The sequence below is a fragment of the Miniopterus schreibersii genome (assembly GCF_964146895.1).
Source record: "Miniopterus schreibersii genome assembly, chromosome: 11".
Lineage (NCBI taxonomy): Eukaryota > Metazoa > Chordata > Mammalia > Chiroptera > Miniopteridae > Miniopterus > Miniopterus schreibersii.
In genome coordinates this window covers 9,544,622-9,564,607 of record NC_138111.1, presented here as the reverse complement: position 1 = coordinate 9,564,607, position 19,986 = coordinate 9,544,622, and the positions used below count along the sequence as shown (strand labels likewise).

The 19,986-nt window shown below is 51.6% G+C and overlaps 2 protein-coding genes across 9 annotated transcripts in view; both read left to right on the top strand.

The window, feature by feature from the left end:
- The window catches only part of ZFP37 (ZFP37 zinc finger protein), a 308,781-nt gene that overhangs the window by 148,112 nt on the left and 140,683 nt on the right, over nucleotides 1-19,986 (top strand). The window lies entirely within an intron of this gene.
- DAB2IP (DAB2 interacting protein) overlaps nucleotides 1-19,986 on the top strand; it is a 179,898-nt gene that overhangs the window by 98,024 nt on the left and 61,888 nt on the right. The window lies entirely within an intron of this gene.

Below are 19,986 nucleotides of genomic sequence, written 5' to 3'. Positions count from 1 at the left end.
ACAAGTGGCGCCTCCACCCTCAGGACTCACCCCCCTGCCTCAGGAGCCCTTGGGCGTCCGATACAAAAGGCATTTTCTACTGGGTTTTGCTGAAACCCGGCGGTGAGGAAAAGGGTGAACATCTGGAGGGGAGGAGCAGGGGGCTGGGCCGCTTAGGGGGCACATCTGCTCTAAGTAGGGCGCGCGCTGTGCTGGGGGCTGGGGCAGTGCCCGGGCCCTGAGCTCAGGGGCATCGCCCGAGGCCAGGGAAGAAGGGCCTTATCCTCTCCAGCCTGGGCAGCTGCTTCCCTTCCTTACCTCTCCACTCCCAGGGGTGTCTCCTGTTCCCTGTTTCCTTTTCCTGGGCAAGCCAGGAGCAGGGTGTGGAAATTCCAGGGGGAGGTGGCTTGTGGGGCAGAGGAGGAGGCGGAGGAGGAGGTGGTTCAGCTTGCCTGGAGTCACCCGCAGCAGAGCAGGCTTCAGCTCGCAAGGGCAAGCCATCCAGTCTGCGTGTAGGGGGCCCTGGGCGGACACAGTCAGTCCCTCGGGGCCCAGGCCCCACTCCTTGAGCCATGCCAGCCAGGCACCTTCCCACTTGGGCGCAGGTACAGTGATGGATTCCAGTGCCAGTTAGAACGTGTCCCTGCTCAGCTAGGGGAGGTGAAAGAACCGGCAGGTACCATTCACCCGGACACCTCAGGCCCCTGGCATCTGCCTTCATAGGGCTGTGGCCTGTGCATGATCGGCAAGTGGGGAGGCACACGGAAAATGAGAATGTGTCCCTGCTCCCCCTTGGTTCCAGCAAGGGAAGGAGCACAAGTTATAGCCCAACTCCTGCCCAGGGTTGACTGACTTTAACTGACCCCTAGCATCTTTCCGGAGAGTAGCTCCAGTAGAATTACTAGACCTTTAATTTCTACGAGCCCAGAGCTGCTCTCTCCAGTGCATACTACTGCTGCCTGCAGCTAGTTTCGTGCCCCAGCTGCCAAGCCTAGCCCAAGGCAGGACCCTCAGCCTTTCTCTGATGGCCATGGTGCCCCAGGGGACCAGGCGTTCCGTGGCAGGCAGATGCAGCCAGGCCAGAGCTCAGCGCTGGGTGCAGCCACTGCGTCTTTGAAAAATCTCGCTTCCCAATCTTTGTTATTGTCTGGACGGCAGGCCACCCAGTTTGCTGCCTTCCTCCCTCCTCCCGGCCCCGCCTCGGCTCTCTCCCCCAGGAACATGCCCTTCTCTGCGCTTTCCTGGGCAGGGGTCAGGACCCTCTGCACCCACATGCGGGGGCTTGTGTACGTACCCCGTTTTGTGTGCATGTGTTGATTGTTGGGGAGCTGGAGAGACAGCAGGCAGTCGAGCCTCTGAGTGTGTCTGTTCTCCCGGGAGCAGACAGCGTGCATGCCATGTTTACCTCCTTCCAGTGGAGAGCCTGCACCGAGAAGCTGGCGAACGCTTGGCTGGCAACCCTGGCTGGAGGTTGGGGCATGGTCGAGATGACCTCGAGTAGGTCCTGCCCAGCTTCACCTCAGGTCAGCCCTGCCATATGCTGGAGGGTCGTGGAGTTGGGGGGTTGGGAGTGAATCTGTATAAGCCCATTTCTAGAAATGGTGGTAAACGGTAGCCGTTGGAGCAGAATGGTACTGGCAGTGGTGTGGAATTGTCTTTTTAATTTTCTATAAACAAAATCTGGCTTGGTGGCCCTCTCTGGCACAGGAAGGGGGCCGAAATTTCCTACAGACAGGCAGAGAGACCGAGTTTGAAATCTCTCTTCCCAGCTCTGGAGGTGAAATAGGCTTTGCTAGGACTGGGGTCTCCTGCTTTGCTGCTTTGGTCAGAAGTAGATTCATTGGCTGCTGCAGGGATGGATGGGCAGATATTTCTCTGGGGCACCCCCTGGAGTTGTCCTGTTTGGAGTCGAGTGAGTAAAACCAACTGTGGTGACCCAACTCCCACAAAGCTCATGGTCAAACCTGGGTGAGTGGTGAGGCCTACCCCTACGCTGACTTGGTATGGTTGTGCTGTTGAAGGCTGGGAGAACGGAAAGCTGCCTTTGGTTTGGTTTAGCAGCAAGGAGGTGGTTGAATTCTGGCTCCATGGGACCCCCACTGGGCTGCCATACTTTCTGCTGGGCAGGGGGGTAAGTGCATAGATGCCAGTCTCAGTAAGAGGATCAGGAGCCCTGGTCCCTGTGGCCTCCCCACGTAGATAGACAGTACAGGGCACTCGGGGGTCGTGCCACTTGGGTTCTGACTTTGGATAAACCTGTCTGCTTTATGGCTGTTGAAGTGGCTTTGTTGCATGCTGTCTGCCTTGCTCTACAAACTGCTGTGTAGGGGAGGTTATTTTTTGCACTGGAATTCTCTCACTTGGAGGGTGGAAACCTCCCTGGGCTCCCTGGAAAAGGAATCTGCCCCGGGTGTGGCGACGCTGAGGCTGGCTGGTTGGGGGAAAGGGCTGATGTCTAGTTATGAGGCTGGGGTCAGGCCAGCCAGGGCTTGGTGGGCACCCTTGGGCACGGGGGTCCCCAGGGCCACAGGACAGGTTTGAGCTGTGGTACTTATTCCCTTGAAGTGGCCTGGGGGAGGTTCCCAGCTGGTCTCCAAAATCCCTGGGCCTTTAGACACTCATTTCTTCTTGGGAGGTTTTGAAAATAAGCACCAAGGACAGGTAATCATTTCCCCTGGATAACCGAAATGAAGGCATTTCAGGCTTTCCAGGTGAAAGGTGTGCCGGCAAAAGCATTTTTGTTTTGCAGGCCGGAAATGTTGCCGCTTCATTTACAAAGCTTTTTTAATGTGGGTAAAAGCGATCCAGGATGTGGTGGTTCTGCCTTCCCAGGAGATAATTTCCAAGTCACTCGTTTACTTATTAATGTTCCTGAGTAGCTAGGAGGGTCAGCTGGCAATATTGTGCTGTCTGCATCCCGTTTCTCCTTGATACTGTTTCTGGGTGACTCTGGCCCCCCACACGTGCTGGGATTATGTCCTCTCTGGCTCTCTACCTGTTCCCTGACACCTATAATTACTCTGCAGTGACTGTACTCCCCCCCTTCCCATTCCCATTCTTCTGGTGCAGAGCTTATCACAGAAACGTGGGCAGCCCAGGTGCAGGGATGCAAGGCTGCTGCGTGCGGAGTTGAAGATGGATTACCCCTCCCAGGAATTGTGTTGCCCGGAGTTCCCACACCTGAAAGTTACTAATGGTGGGATTCCAGGCATTGTGAGTCTAGGGAGGGAGATACTGGAAGTGGTGGGTGGGGGTTTTCAGGGACCCTCAACTGGCCCTGAGTAGGCAGGAATTAGTTCTGCCCCTTTGGGTGAGGCAGTCCCTAGAGGGGAGAGGAAGCTTGATGAGAAGCAGGGAAAATGGAAGATGGGACCTGTTTTTCCGCTTTAGTTGTTGACTGTAGGGTGTAGGAGGGGCTGGGCATCCAGGCCTGGTTTTACTCCCCTGTGCCCCGTCCCCCCCTCCCGTCCCCTGCCATACAGTGCTTGTTCGCTCTCCTCTGCCTTCCCTTGGGTAACTGTGCAGTATAGACAGTCTCCAGGCATAATGGAAAGTATGTGACCTTTGGATTTGAACCCAGGCTCTCCTGGGGCAAGTGACATAACTTCTGAGTCTCAGTTTGCATATCTGCAAAATGGGCCTCTTGATAATGTTGGTGGAAACATTAATATTAACATATTCAGCTTGTATTTAATAGGAAGTGTCTGTCCTGTCCAGTGCTGTTTTCTTAGCAGTTAATACCGGGTTTGCACATTTCTTAAGTGTTGCTAAAATTTTATTCAGTAAGTAATAACATGCAAAGAGGCTAGACTAGCATGTTGTAAGTTCTCAATAAGTGAGAGTTAATATTGGTAAGCCTCAGTTTTCTCCTCAACAACATGGGAATAAAAACAATCAATGATGAGGTGTGATTGTAAAGTTCAGGAGAGAGATGAGATGGTGCTGTCCCTTGCAAGGTGAAAAGGGCAGTACAGAGGGTCATTATTACCTTGAAAACAAGAAGTAGCCGGACAGAGTGACCTTTGTTCCTCTCTACACCTGAGAAAGCAAACTTCTGTATGTGTTTTAAAAAAAGTTACATCTCATGTTGGATCATACTTGTTTTTAATCATTTAAGCATTTAGGTTATCTGGTTTTTATTTAAAATGATGCTGGTATTTAAATCCTTGAATCTTTATCTTCCTCTACATCTTGTCTTAGGATAAAGTCTTAAAATTGGAATGATGAAGTCAAAGAATATAAACAGTTTTCGGTTTTTGATAGAAGGGCCCCCCATTGAAAGCCTATAATAATTTACACTCCCCCAATGATTTTTGAGAGTGCTCACCTGTTTCTCTACCCTCAGAAACATTTTGGGTGTCATCATTAAAACAATCTTTGTCATTTGAGTACGCAGAAAAAATGGTATTTCTTTATTTGCATTTCTTTCCTTGCTAGTAATTGAATATTGTTTTCTGAGTTTAATGGCCAGTAGTGCTTTTTCTTTCGAGTCTTGTCTATTTCTGACAAGCCCCTTGCAGGATTCTTGGTTGCTTTGTATGGCCTCCCTCTGCGCTGAGAGGCCCCATGTAGGTGGATCTTTGTTAAATGGGCCTCTGCCTTCTGAGAAGTATGGCAGGGAATTCGTTAATTATCTACAAGGAAGGCTCCCCAGCTCTCTCCTCTCTCCCCTCCCCTCCTCTCCATAAGGGAATCAGATTTAATTCTTAATCCAATAATTATCATAAGGAGGCCTGGTATTTACACAGCACTTGGAGAGGTCTTGCACCCTACAGGGTAGGTGGGCAGTGAAGGCACTATTAGATTCTGGGAAACTGAGGCACACAATCAAAGGCATGGCAGTGGGACCATCACAGAATCCAGACCTGCCTTGCCACCAGGTCCTAACTCACCTGCAGCATTGTAGTTGCAGTCCCATGGGCACCTTTGGTGGCAGGGCTAGCCAGAGCCCCGCACACGAGCACATGATTCTGAGTCTCATCTCCAGAGAGGGAGGGGAAAGCCACAGAGCACGACTCGGACGTAGAGAAGAACCAATTTATTTTTTGCCTTCTCATTTTTATCACCCTCCTTTTAGATCTGCGGCTCCCTCGTGTATCTTCCAGAGATCCGAGCCGGGCAATATTTTTAGGAACGGTGGAAATTAGCTAGTGAGAATGTGATCAGCTCCAGGCTGGGGTTTCAAAGGCTAGAGAAGCCTTTCTTCGTACCAGCAGCTGTAGATACATGTATGTCTGTGTGTGCATGTTTCTGTATGTCTTGCAAGTGTTCACCTGCCCTCATGAGTGTGTGGGCACGTTACATGTAGATGTCCTGTACATGCTTGTGCATTTGAAATGAGTGATCACATGTAAAGCATTTGGAACAGTGCTTGGCACTTCATGTTGGGTTTGATTATATGAAATGGCTGTTTTTGTAGGTTGAATGTGGGCATATGGTTCAATCTGATAAGTGTTGACTACCATTATTATTACTGTGTCTGTTTTCTTATGTGTATAGTGTGTTCTGTGTTTGAGCTCTCACATGTGCATATGTGTGTGCAGTTTCTATCTTGGTGTGTGGCCCCTGAGCTGGCCTGTTTTGTGAAACTGCCCAGCTTCTTGGGGTGAAACTTCCAGGGCTCAGCATATTCCTGGGCCATCAGGACAGCAGCCCTCTTAATTCCCTTTTGCCTTTAGGTGCCAGCAGAGCCCAGGCCTGGGGTGTTGGGCCTGAGGTGTGCCATGGGGCCCATCACATTCTCCCCAAGTAACCCTGCCTGTTTCCAGGCCCCATGTCTGAGGATATGTAAATCGACTCTTTAATGGAATTCCTTTGCAAAATATTACTTGAAGCAGAAAGTTAATTACCAGGCTCTAATTAATGGCTATTTTAGAAGGCCACAGAAGAGATCATAGGGAGACTGAAAAGGCAAGAAGGAAAACATCCAGAGCCGCCCCCCCCCCCCCCCCGGCTCAGTGACTCCTTCCCAGGTGGCAGAGCACACTTGGCTTCTCCCCTGCTCTGAGCTGCCGCCCACTCCCTTGTGGTGATTGGCTAAGGGTGAGTGAAAAGTGCCCTTTGCTTGAAGAACCTCTGGTGTTCTCTGAGGAGTGGCCAGGGCGCATTCCCACCTGGGGGTGGGCTGTGTGAGTAGCTGTGGATAGCAAGCCTAGACTGAAGTGAGGCTGTACCACCTCCCCCTCACCCCTCCTCCCCATCCTCTGAGGCCTCCGAGCAGCCAGGTGACATGCCCAAGACCTGGGCTATGGGCAGGGACAGTCACTGGCCACTCTAGTGAAACTAACCCCTTTCCTACTCTTTCAGGGGCTTTTGGGGTGCTGCTTACAGACCCCTGTGTTCCTCCTCCTCCCCCAATGCCTGAGGTAGCTTCTGGAAAGGCTTAAACTCTGCCAGGGGCCAGCTTCCTCCTCCCTGTGCTCCCCCCAGTGCTGAATGTAGAGTCACCTGTGATCATGCCTGCCACCTATCTCAAAGGACTGGCTGAAAGCCCAAGGAGATTATTGTGATAGAAATGACGTGGAAGTTTCCCTTCCCAGCTGGGGGTGCCAGGAAGGGTGGCCTGTATTACCATCCCCTCCTGAGATAGAGGGTATCTCTGTCCTCTCTGGGCAGGTGTGGGTATGAGCCTGTGGGTGGGCACACAGCCTTGGCTCCCCACCCAGTTTTGTCTACAGGCCACACTGCACGCCACCCGAGTATATACTTATAAGAACCAGGTCCTTGTGGAAGCCACCAATTGTGCATCAGAGGTCCCCTCTGAGTCAGGAGGGTGGTGGGTGAGGATCTAGGTGAAGGAGAGGGAGATAGGATTCCCCACCTACAAGGGTCCCTGGCAGCCTGCCTGGGAATACCCTGGGCATTTGAGGAGTGGTAAGAAGTGACCCAAGGCTGGAGGTCAAGCCTTATTCTCAGGGTATGCCAAGAATAGGGCCTCCCTGTAACCCCACTTATGCCCACTCAGGAAGTCTGCAACCACCTGACTCCTGGGGTTGTCCCCTCAAAGACCTCAGCTGATGGCTGTGGCCTCTGTGGCCTGGTGGGAGTTTCTAACTTCGCGTCTTGAGGAGCTCAGGGTTTGCCCAGTGATGTGCTCTGTGTTATACGACGGGAGGAGCCAGAGGGCAGCCTCAGGATCTCCTTAGAGGTTCTCTCAAAAGTAGCCTGAGCAGGGCTTTGCCATCCTCACCCTCCTGCTGCCCCTCCCATGCTGCCACTTGTCCCTTGACTGCTACAGGCCAAACTAGAGGGAACAGAGTTCAGGAGTTGCAGGAACTAGGCTCGTGGGCCAGGCTCTTCAGTGAGATAACTTTGGAAAAGCCACTGAGTCTCAGTTTTCCCATCTCTTTAGTGGGACCAGTGGGGCAGGAATTGGCCCAGCTAGAAGGTGGGTTTGCACATTTCCCTGCGTCAGATATTTTGTGGGGTGAGTTGCTCCTGTCACAATGATCCCCCACCTCCTTTTCCCAGTGGGGAGCTCTCATGGGAGAGGCACCTTCTTTGGCCCCTGTTCTAGCTGGCTCTGGCCACCACCCGCTTAACCCTTGGACTTGCCTGTTGCCCTGACTTTTCTTGCATCCTTAGGACCCTCATTTGCAGGCCAGACATGATTGTAAAAGAGAGCAGTGGGCAGAGATATAGACGCCACCCTGGTAGCGCAGGCCCTGATTTAATACGACAGTGTCGTGGGGGGTTTCATATGAGGGCAATGAATTAGCGCGGCGGCTCCCTGTGCCCACTGACTAAGGGGAAGTTAATTTCATGCTCTGTCTTTTTGACATTTGTAATCAAAGCGCGGTATTGCAGCTGCAGACTGTTATCATGTGAAGGATGTGTGAGCCTTAACAATTTCTGTTTCCGCTGAAGGGGATTGATTAATAGATTGTTCATAGTCCCACCCACTCTGCTCCTTATTCCACTTCCTGCCTTCTTCCCCCCTTTCCAACTTCCCCAGATCTCATCAGAACACTTAGTCCCAGAATTGACACTGACTACAGCCCCACTCTTATCTTGGAAGCAGGGGTGCTGGCCTCTGAGTAGAACTGACCAGCCCAGCTCAGCCCAGCCCAGAAGGACTGACCCTTCATCCTCACAGACCCGTATGAAGAGGGATTGCCTGGGACACCTAATAAACTGCAGATTCTTGGGCCCCACCTCAGACCTTCCGAATTAGACTGGTGGAGTAATGGAATTTCCCCAAAGTTTGAGAACTAATGCCCAAAGTTTATTTCTTTTGCAGCAGGGCAGGGATTGTGCCCTAGCTGTGGGCCAGTGACTTGCCTAGGCACTGCTCACACTGTGTTCTTAATGGCTCCTTATGGTGAGATGGGATTTTTGTTTCCCATTTTACAGATGTAGAAACTGAAACTCCAAGAGGGGAACATGACTGGCCCCAAATCACACATTGGGGGACCCCATGTCCAGGCAGTCCATTCCCTGGTGGTACCCCACATCCCCCCATTAGCATGCAGACCCTTTCTTTTTATGGCTGTGATGCCTTAGTTTTGTTTTTTGTTTTTTATTAAGTTTATTGAGGTGACATTAGTTAACAAGATTATATAGGTTCAAGTGTACATTTCTATGATACATGATCTGTGTATTGATTTGTGTATTTACCATCCATAATCAATTCATCTTCCATCACTATATATTTGACCCCCTTTACCCTTTACAATCCCCCCACCCCCTTCCCTCTGGTAACCACCACACTGTTGTCTTTGTCTATGAGTGTTTGTTTGTTTGCTCATTTGTTGCTTTCAGTTTTATATCCCACATATGAGTGAAATCCTATGGTTCTTAGCTTTTTCTGACTTCTTGCTCTTAGCATGATAGTCTCAAGGTCCATTCTTGTTGTTGCAAATGGCAGTATTTCATCTTTTCTTATGGCTGAGTAGTAGTCCATTGTATATATGTACCACACCATGGATACTTTGGTTGTTTCCATGTCTTGGCCACCACGGATAATGCTGCAGTTAACAGGGGTGCATATATCTTTGTGGGTACATGTTTTCGAATTTTTCAGGTAGGTACCCAGAAGAGGGTTTGCTGGGTCACATGGTAACTTTACTCTTAATATTTTGAGGAGCCTCCATACTGTTTTCCATAGTGGCTGTATCAGTCTACATTCCCACTAGCAGTGAATGGGTGTGGTACCTTTTGAAATTAACCTTCCCCATCCTAGAGGAGTGCCTTGTGCTTACAGGGGGCTCCCCACTGGGAAAAGGTGCCCGGGTCTCCTAAGAGTTCTTGGATCAGTTAGGTCATTTATGACTGTGACCTGCATTTTACAGGTAAGGTGAGTGAGGCTCAGAGAGGTGAAAGGGCATATCTGGAGTTGGAACTTTTCTGCTAACTTCAGGTCCGGTGCTCGCCCACCTGTGTCAACAAGGTCAGGCCCACTTCTCTTGTCATCTCCCTGGTTACAGGTGGAGAAATAGGTTCAGAGAAGTGTATCACTTACCAGGATCGAGAGAGTGGCAGTTCTGCTATTCAAGCCCAGGTCCACTGAGTGAAAACCCAGAGAACAGGACTAGCCAACCTTTCGGGGCTGGACCAGGTGCCCTTGGCCCATACCTGAGAGTTGAGGTCATTTTTTAAAATTTTCATATATATCTTTATTGATTTCAGAGAGAGGAAGGGAGAGTGAGAGAGAGCTAGAAACATCAATGATGAGAGAATCATTGATTGGCTGCCTCCTGCACGCCTCCAACTGGGGATTGAGCCTGCAATGTGGGCATGTGCCCTGACCGGGAATTGAGCTGCGATCTCCTGGATCCTAGGTTGATGCTCAGCCGCTGAGCCACACCCAACTGAGCAAGGAGTTGAGGTCTTTCCACACAGCCTGGAGGGTCTTGACTCAGGAATGAGAGTGGCTGTCTATGCTGAGGCCACTGGAAGAGACCAGGCCAGGTTGGGTGGGCTGCCCTCCCAACTGAGGAGGCCAGGTCCCTGCTGAGAGTTTGGGGAGGAAGGTGGCGGGAGAAAAGGGGGAGTCTGGGCCGTGGGGTGTGGAACTAGAATTTGAACTCATGACTGCCTTACTCAAAACCTCATCCCCACACTGCCACTTGCTGAGAGATGTGTCAGTCACTCAGAGCCAGTCCAAGGCCCAGCTCCACCAACTGCTTCTCTCTAAGCCTCAGTTTCCCCATCTTAACAAAGCAAAGACCAATACATTGAGAGCCAGGATTCCAGGATTTCCCGAAGGAAAGCAGCGAGCCCAGGGTGGTACATCCGGTCTTTCCCCAGCTTTGCTGCATCCAGTCTTTCCCCAGCTTTGCTGCACCGCCTTCAAGTCATAAAGCCCCTGACTGTAAAATGGAGCTACAGCAGCAGGCTGGGACAAGATGTTTTTCATCTTTGCCTCTTTACATGGCAAGTCTCTTGGTGCTGTGATAACCCCCCACTGCTCTTGAGTGACCACTCATGATGGGCCAGGCTCCATGCCCTGTACCTTGTCATTCATTTTCTCATTTCATCCTTACAACAGCACTATAAAGGATAGGGACGATTACTGTCCTCATTTTACAGAGACCATTGAGGCGCAGACTGTACAACAGGGCCCAGGTCATCCAGCTTGCAAGTAGCCGAGCTGGGACTCAAAGCCAGGTGATCTGGCTTTATTATAGAAAAGCCTGCCATCAACCACTCATCTGTTTATACGCCCCATTTTACAGACAACATGCTTTGTCAATAATAACATCAGTAAACTACGTGCCATGTAGGAAGCATCTGTGTGCCAGGCATTGGGCATTGTATGCACGTCGTCTCTACTCCTCCTGGCTACTCTCACAGGAGTTCAGAGTCAAGGGATGATGGAGCCAACAGGGGCTTTAGTGAACAATCTGTCCACAGTTTCTCAAACTTGGTTCCTGAGGATCCTGGAGGTGAGCCTGTTTTCCTCCACAGGTGTGTGAGCATCTTCACTCTAGGGAATCGCTCTGTGATCCAGGACGTTGAAGCCTCACCTCGTTTAGTCTAGGGTCTCCTGTCCCTACACCTCTACTCCCGCCCAAGGAGCAGCTGTCGGCATCTGTGGAGCAGTAGTGTGTAGTGTTCTGCCGAACATTCTTTATAAACACTGATTTGACGTGTTACCTCTCCTTAGAAGTGTGCTCTTTAAGAGGTAACTTTGGAAGCATTCCATGCCTTTAGGGACTGCAGGAGTAAGTCTTGAATGATGGCACCACTGGCCCTACAGCAGGTATTGGGGTATGTTTTTCTGGAATGAGGCATCCCCAGGTCCTCAGAACCGTTCCTCAAAGCAGCTACCAGCTCTCCTGTGTGTGGGACAGGGCCTGACTCTACGCGCCCAGAGTTGAGGGGTTTATTTCCTCTTTTGTGGGCTGGGTAGATCCCCCTGGCACCCAGCTGCTTGGGCTCTGGGCATCCCCATCCCCCACTGGACTCCTGTGGAAGGCAGCAATGGCAGCAATCGGGCAGAAGCTGCCCACTGATTTGCATAATTGCACTGTCCCCTGAATAATTAATAAAGCTCTGTCCTTGCTGGGAGCAATGTCTGCACCATTATGGGTGGGTTTGCCGGAGCTCTTCCAAGGAGCCTTCGGTTCCCGGACTCCTCTGTCTTTCCTGGCATGAGCCCTCCAGAGGAGAGGGCACTGGGCTGGAGGGTGTGTGTCCATGTAGCCTCATACTGAGCGGGGCTGGTAGTACAGGCTGCTTTCTTCCAGGATCCACAGATAGGGTGTTGAGCACACAGATGATTTGGGATTCTGTATTCTCCCACTTTGTGTGGTCGGTCCCATAAGCTCTTCTTCTCGGAAGTGTGGTCAACTGGTGTGGAGACTTAGCCTCCTTTTGGGGTAGCCAAGGGAAACACTGCTGACCCAGGGGGTAAGGGCAGGGCAGGGGAGGCATTTCTGCTTGAGGCCTTTCTTCAACCTCTTCAAGTTTTTGGCCTTGGTAAGATCAGAGGTAGCCTGGGAGTGACTCCTGTTTGAGGTTTCTAAGTCCCTTTTTGTGTTGTTTCATTGAAGGGAAATTTTCTCTCTGGGGCTTGTCTCCCTGTCATGTAGAAAGGGAGGTGGAGAGCTGGGTGTCCTTCTGACATATAGTTCACATTGGGAAAGGACCTATAGTCTCTCTCTTTTTTTTTTTAAAAAATATATATATTGATTTCAGAGAGAGGAAAGGAGAGGGAGAGAGAGAGATAGAGACATCAATGATGAGAGCCATTGATCTGCTGCCTCCTGCACTCCACAACTGGCAATCGAGTCCGCAACCTGGGTGTGTGCCTTGACTGGGAATCGAACCCCGATCGCCTGGATCCTAGGTCGACGCTCAACCGCTGAGCCTGGCCTGGCCGGGTGGTCCTATAGTCTCTTAAAGCCAGGGGTGTACTTGAAAGGCCTTGCTTTCTTCCCTACCTTTCCTAATCACTGTCCAAAGTGCTCATATGAGTGCTTCTCAAACTGAGTTCCATGGAACACCACATTCTTGCAGATGTTAATGGGTGCTTGGGATAAGGGGATTCCATAGTTCAAACAGGTGAGGGAAGCAACCAGTGAACCAAAGCAAGTAACTTTCTCCAATGCTTGACTCCTAGGAGCCTTTAATATGTTAGTGTGCATCTGGGTGTGTACAGGAGGATATATAGGATCCCCTGCTTCCCATCCACACAGGTTGTCCAGGGTCTGCTTGCACATCTCCAGTGATGGGGAGATGTGCAGGCCATTGCTGGACAGTGCCAGCCCTTGGAAACCTTCCTCTTTGTTGAGTTTCCCTAGCCAGCATTTATGTGGCACTTTATAATTTACCACTTGGCCCTCCTACCAGTTGGAGAGGTAGCAGGGCAGGGATCATCCCATTTTACAGGTAAAGAAACTGAGGCTCGGAAAGGGTAATTATCTCACCCAAAGGCTCAAAGACGGTGGTAGAGTTGACGTTTAAACTAATGTCTGCTAGCTGGATCTTCACCTCTTTCCCTTGGCCACCAAGAAGCCATTTACTCCTCAGGTAAAGGTTAGTATGTTGGCTGGCCTTGGTCCTTAAGACTTTGGGGACCTGTTGCTCCTACAGCTCCCATCCCGGCCTGCTTGGAATAAGTTTCTGGGGGTAGGAAGTAGGTAAGCTGAGACTCTGTTTAATAGTGTCCCAACTATGAGGCCTGGTTTCAGAGCCATATACAAATAATGGGCATAAAACTACCAGATGTCCTGCTCATCAAACTATTCTGTAAACGTGTTTACAGAAGCGAGGCTTGGAGGCTGCATTTAGGCTGAGGGATGACTTCAGGACCTAGACTAACTATTTTATGTCTCCGGAGTCTCTTGGGTCACACCATGAAAGGGACTTTATTGCCCCCAAGTGACACATCTACCTTGTTTTCTAATGAACAGAATTTTTCTGCTGACACATGGACTTAGGTCTGGATCTGGCTCCCTAACTTCCTTTGTGATCTAAGCAAGCCACCTAATCTCTGAACTTTGGTCTCCTCATCTGTAAAATGGGTGTGATGATGGTGCTGGCCTCCTAGGGCTTTATGGTCACATGGGGTATGTGTCATATGATCATATCATGTCTCATGTGTGAGCACACTCTCACATTTGCACATACGATGCTTTAGAGTTTTGAGAATCCTGCCAATACATCGACCCAGCTCTCACAGGGTCCACCCCATCATGTATCAGGAGACAGCCTAAGACAGGCATGAAGGATGTTTGTGCAGACATTTCTCCCACTTAGAAAATCGATACTCTGTGGTCTGCCTAATTGCTCTGTTGCTGCTAAATGAGTCATTATGGAGGGAAAATAGCAAATGCATTGTGAGATTAATGGGGGGAAATAGTTGGCAAATGACTTTGATTTGCTTCCCAAACTCTTAAGAAGGTGTTACTACGAGAAATCTGGAGAGCCACATGAGGCTGAGTCCCAGGAAGCAGCTATTGGCATTGAGAGGCTCCAGAGGTGCCGGATGGTCTGAGAGGGCCCTTTTAGGGCAGGGCACTGACTTTACTGTTGAAGGGGCTAGAAGTGGGAGTCCCTGAGTGGTCAAGTTTGGAGCCAGCGATAGGATAGGGAGCTCTGATGCCTAGTGCTCTGCCAGGCACTGTGCTAGCGTGGAGGGCACAGTGTTGAGCAAAACCAGCCCTGCCCCTCCCCTTGTGGAAGAGACAGGCTAGAATGAATTGTCACAGAGGTAAAAGTGTAATTGCAGTTGAGGCATGTGTTCTGAAGGCAATGAGAGCCCAGAACCAGAGGGTTTGATGTATGGGGGAGTGGGGACAGCTTCCCTGAGGAAGAGGGGAGTGAGCTGAATTTACAGGGAAGCCTTGTAGGCAGTTGGAGGAGCTTGTGCAGACCCAGTGGGTCTGGGAGTGAGGGGCTAAAAGAAGGTCTCTGTGTTCTAACCCTCACAGCAATCCTAGGAAGTAGATACATCCTCACTTTACAGGTGAGGAAACCCAAACTGAAGATGGTTAAAAGACTTGCCCAACATCATATAGCCTTTAAATAGGAGAGCCTGGATTTGAACCCAGGCCTTGGAACTCCAAGCCTAGGTGTGTGCCCACCTGCTTCAGAGAGCTGGCCTTGGCACCTGCCGCTTCCGTGCGGAGTCCCTGCAGCCAGTGTCAGGGACCTCACTCCTGTAGGGCTGGGCTCCACATAGGGCTGCCTAAGAGTCTCCTGATCTGTGGAGGCACAGGACTCAGGGCAGGGAACGGGGCTGCCAACCCAAAGCCAGGCTTCTCTGCTTTATGGGGTTTTGCTTCCTTTTAAAGGCAACACGACTTGGGTAATTTTCTGATGATCAGAACACATGTTAACTAATGACTCCTCTTTGAAAAAGCTTTGTTAATAACACACTTCTCCACTGTGAAGTGGGTTGATGTGTTCCCTGCCATTCTTCCCAGCTGGCCTGGCATCAGTGGGGCTTACCACCTCCCTGCAGAGGTGGGTGGAGGTGTGGTCAGCTGAAGGTGCTTAGAGACCTGTGGACTTCCAAGGGTTTTAGGAAGTTTAGCAGCAGATGGTGAGCCTCCAAGCATTTCTGTGGGCACTGGGAAGGAGGCATTGGGGGCATCAGAGGTCATCCCATGTCTTGGTTCTTGGATATAACTGAGAATCATGGTGCCATGGGAACCTAGCAGAAAGAATCCAGAGGTCCACCCAGGAGTCAGATTCAGAGGTCTAGGGTTGGCCCCAGAGCCTGTGCTCATGACAAGCCCGTGGGTGATTCTGAGACCCACTCAAACATTGAGACCTCCAGCTAGCAGTTGTGGATCCCCGCTCTCTAGAAGGGTCCCGTGCCTCTGAAGGGTGGTGGGGGTGGGTGCCAGGTTATCAGGTTGCAGAGTTACCTTGGGGCCAGATGCACCATTGCCTGCTCCAGCCTGGGAATCCAGGCCTCACTGTGACCCTCAGGACACTGGTAGGGCAGAGCCAGGTGGTCAGCCAAGCTCCAGACAAGGTAGGAACTCGTCCTGGGGAACTTTGCTACTGCTGTTGGCTGAAAGCCACTTTTAGCCCAGACTCAGATCAGATTGGTTCTGCTCGGCCGGCCCCCTGTCGAGAGGCTGAGTGTTTATTTGGTCTGGTTGAAGAGCCCTAGCTGAGGGCCTTTTGTCCTGCTCAGATTCCACTTCCAAAAGAAATCTGCTTAGTTCTTCAGAAAAACAGCAGGGCATCGCCTATGGGGCTCCAGGTAGATCAGGGCTGGCTCTGACGGTATGGAGGGGATCCAGCCCTGTCCCAGCACTTCTGTGTGCTCCCAGAGGGGGACACTAGTGGCATCCTGGAGTTGGTGTCCCGAGGTCAGCTTTCTGGTCTTGCTCCTGCTCCTGCTGGAGCCAGTCCCTTCTTCAGAGAGAAAGCCAGGCTTGTCGGACCCACTCAAAGCTCTGATGCTGGGTACCAAATTTTGGGTCTCCTCATAGGTAGACCCTGTCCCCCTGTGGTGACAGACTCAGGTCACGTGACACATGAGCCCAGGCATATGTGAAGCAGAAGAAGCTTGGTCAAGGTTTATCCCACACATTTTCCTCCACCTAGATTATGCATGGAGGTCCTTTTGTCTGGTCACGTTTGAAGACACTCATTGCACCAGTGGAAACATTTCTAAATGAGAGGAAACACTGCATCCTAGCTAGTGCAGTTGTACAGAATACTACATAATGGGCTTGCTGTAGCCACCCCTGGGGCACAGGAGTCCTGATTAGGGCACCTGCAAATCTGGCCTTGGGTAGGTTCGCTCAAGTTTCACACGTTTATTACAATGTCAGTCATTTGCCTTAATATGTTTCAGTGTGACCGACATATGACTTAGCAATACCCTGGGCTTTCTGAACTAGTGTCACCCTGCCTCTCCAGGTGTGGTTGCTCCTCTTTGCCCAGAGTTATTCTTGCTGCTGTGTCTGACCCTGCCCTGTGGCAGCCAGGTGCTGGACACTGAGTGGAGGCCTGGGTGAGAGTCCAGTCAGGGTCCTGCCTTCCTTAAATCATTCTCCTCTTACCTCCACCTGCCCTCCATCACTCTTCTCTCCTCCCCGCTTCCAGTCCCATGGCTACCTGTGCTGCTGATCCAGGCCCCTCATGGAGGGGTAGGTATCACATAGTGGTGAGCGTTCTACAAGATGAGCCTGGGTTTGTTGAAACTTGTGACCCAGAATCCTCAAGCCCCCAGCAGTGGACCGTGTTCGTGTTGTTGTGACAAGAGGTTTGTTTCCAACATGTGAAGCGTGCTCATGCTTTCTGTCTTGATGGCCTTTGGCCCCCCTACCAGATCCCTGACGTTTTCTGTTAAGATTTCGGAAGAGCCAGGTGCTGGTCCCCTGAGCTGGTTGCCCAGACAGAGCAACCAGTTCTAAATCGCGTTGCCTGTGAAGGCAGAATCTCTGGGCTGCCCTGGCAACAGCTCCGCACCAGCCTGTCGGTGTGGCCGCTGACAGCCGTGGCTCCTGACTGGCTACCCGCCTCCAGCTCCCTCCCCTGCTCACTCACTCATTACTGGCAGCTCCCTGCATCCTTCAGGCAGATCATGCAAAGGAAGTGCAGGGCTGGGGTCCTCCGACTCTCTCGGCTTGCCCTCTCCACCTGTGGGTGGGGTCACCCTCATGGGATTTCATCCACAACACTGGCCTGGGTTGGGTGCCATTCAAGATCTGGCTACTAGGACAACGAAGCCTGGCTGCCAAGGTCTTAATGAGCCTCCTGGGAGCCCCCAGGGAGTCTCCCCACTCCCCTGAGCCTCCATGCTCTCCCCATCCCTGTTTACTCACACAGATGCGGCCAGCATGCCTGGGCTCAGATGACAGCTCTGCCCCTCGTTAGCTCTGTGACTTCGGGGAACTTGCTTAACTCTGTAAAATGGGGACGATAGCAGTTCCTATCTCTAAGGGCTTTCGAGAGGAATAGATGAGACTCGCAGCTGAGCTTAGCGGAGCGCCTGGAGATAGGCGCAGTGGTGCTTCAGCTGTGTGAGCCGTTCCTGTGCCATGGATTTTCCAGTCCCATTTTGTCTCTCTGTCTGGAATGCCTCCTTCTCTTCTTCAGCTCTTCCTGCTTTCATCCTGTCTGTCTTTCAAGTCCTAGCTCCTGCTTGAAGCCTGCCCTGACCCCACCTCATTCCCAGCTATACTTCCCTTTGCTCTGCATTTTCTGTGCTTCATTATTGGGTCTGTTCCCCTATAGCAAGTGAGGCCACCTGAGGGCCCCAGAGGGGTCTCTTGAGCTGTACTCATCCTGCTGTCCTGGGTAGAATACCATGTTGAACAAGGCAGTGTCTGGCGCCTTCCCAGCCCTTTAGAACCTCAGTGAACCTGGAAATCCCCCCTATCTACTCACACCCACCCCAATAGAGCACGTGACCAAGCCTTTTCCTAGGGCCTTAGAATGAGAAGCATAGCGATTCCTCCACAGGAGGAAAGCCGAGGCCAGGCGTGGGGAAGGAATATACCCAGGGACACACAAGGGCTTATAGGCTTTGCCCACTTCCTTCTGCACTACTCTGCTGGGGGTGAGCAGGAATTGGGTCTGTTCTTAAGGAATCAGGAAGGGCTTCACAGCAGTTGAGGCTTAAAAGAAGATGAGTTCTTTAGATGGCAGAGGGAGAGATGGGCAAGTAGGCAGAGGGAATCCCACGAGCGAGCCCAGTGCTCAGAGGCTTAGAACCATTCTGTCCTTTTGGGACTTGAGGCTGCTCTGGGAGGCAGGATAGGCTCCGAGCATTAGGGGATTGGGAAGTAGAGTAGTTCAGAGGAGCAGAAGCAGCAGGTCAGGAGAGTCGGAGTCTGGGCTGAGCATGTGCTTGGTTGGATCAGGCAGAGGATGGGCATGAAAATGCGCACTTCCAGGTGTTTTGTCTCTTAAAAGCTCACAGTGACCTGGGAGATGGGGAAACCAGGTGCCAAGAAGTTTGGTGACTTGACCCAGGTCTCATGGACCTGTAGGGAGCACAGCCAGAATGAGGACCCTGGGCAGTGTGACTCTCCAGGCTCTGGTGACCACTTGTCTGTTGGTGATAGGGTGAATCATCTCCCTGGAGATGGGGCCCAGGAGTCTGGATTATTTTCACCACTCCCCAAGTAGGTGTGGGGGGTTACTAACAGTGTATGTAAAAAGGCATGGCAAGGGGTCTGGCCACACAGGTGCTGTGTCACTGTTACTTTCCCACCTCTCAGGTCCAGATGTATGCAGCACAGATGTGCGTGTGCACATGGGCATCTTCACAGAACTGGGTTGCTCACCAACACCGACAACTCTCTTTAAACTAGGCTGTTGGGAAATGGGTGGAGTGGCAGGCACCCTACACCTGGGCAGCTCCAACTCTGGCCTCTGTTACCTGGCAGCCAAGAGGTGGGGCTCTTTCAAAGCCTGGGTTCCTTACTCCCATCTTGTGCAGCCCAGGACACCCCTGTGGGCCTCCCAGCATTCTGATCCTTACTCCTGGCAGTTCTCTGGGTATTACAGTTTTCTGTGTGTCCCATTGAAAGATCTCCCATGCACAGGGCCCAGGCCTTCATTCTGGGCCTCTGGCACATTTCTACGCAGGCTGGCTCAGCGCAGGGACCCAATAAATGTTTGTACCGTGAATGATACATCGAGCCCCAACTATGCAGGTGCTACGCCAGGCTCAGGAATAATTAACTTTAACTTGGCACTTTATGACTGACAAAGCTCCTCCAGGTCCCTTTAGGTTAGGAGGTTGATTGTCTCAGATCAGGTGTTTATTCCCTGTTTGAAAACGGTAGCTCAAGTAGCCTGAGGTCCCAGCACCAGTGTGTGTGTGGTGGGGGGGGACAGAGCCAGTCCAAGCCCATCCTCCCAGTCCGTCGTCCTAATAGGTTCCTGCTCTGGGGGCTGCAGGCTGTTCCTCTCTGACCAGCCTTTATGAGCACCCCTACTGAGAATCAGAGGTGGCACTCCCAGGCCCTGGACGCCAGGCCCATAGAGACCTGTATCCCAGGAAGCAGGGCCCCTGGGGCTCATCTCATCACTCCTCCCCAGCTGGAGCAGGGAGGGCCTCCTCCACCACTGCCCTGCTGAGGACCTGGCTGTTGGGGACAGTGACTGTGTTTGAGGTAAGTCAGAAGCAAGAGAACAAAGAGAACCTTCCCTGCCAATGTGACTCTGACCTTGAAAACCCAGAAAAAGGGAATAGCTGGCTCCCGGCTTCAAAGGGGGCAGGCCTCCTACAGGCGGGCATTGAGGGAGCCTTTGCTCGGTCAGTTCTTGCTGCTGAATTTCTCCTCTTCAGTTTAACAAAAGTCCTGGGGATCAGTGTCCATGGGCTGGCCCGGAATCCTGCCAATTTTTATCATAAGCGGGGAGATGGCACAGTCCCTGCTCTTGCTTTGACTGGCCTCCGGAAGACACAACCACTGAAGCAAAGGTCAGACATTGACGTGACAGTCTGGATAGAGCCCTAAAGGCTTACCCCAGTGTCCTGCTGCAGGTGTGTCCCGCTGTGGGAGGGGGGCTCAGGGCTGAAGAGCATTGTCCTGTCCCTGCTTAGGGTCTTGCAGGGAAGTGAGTAGTGGTCAGGAGATC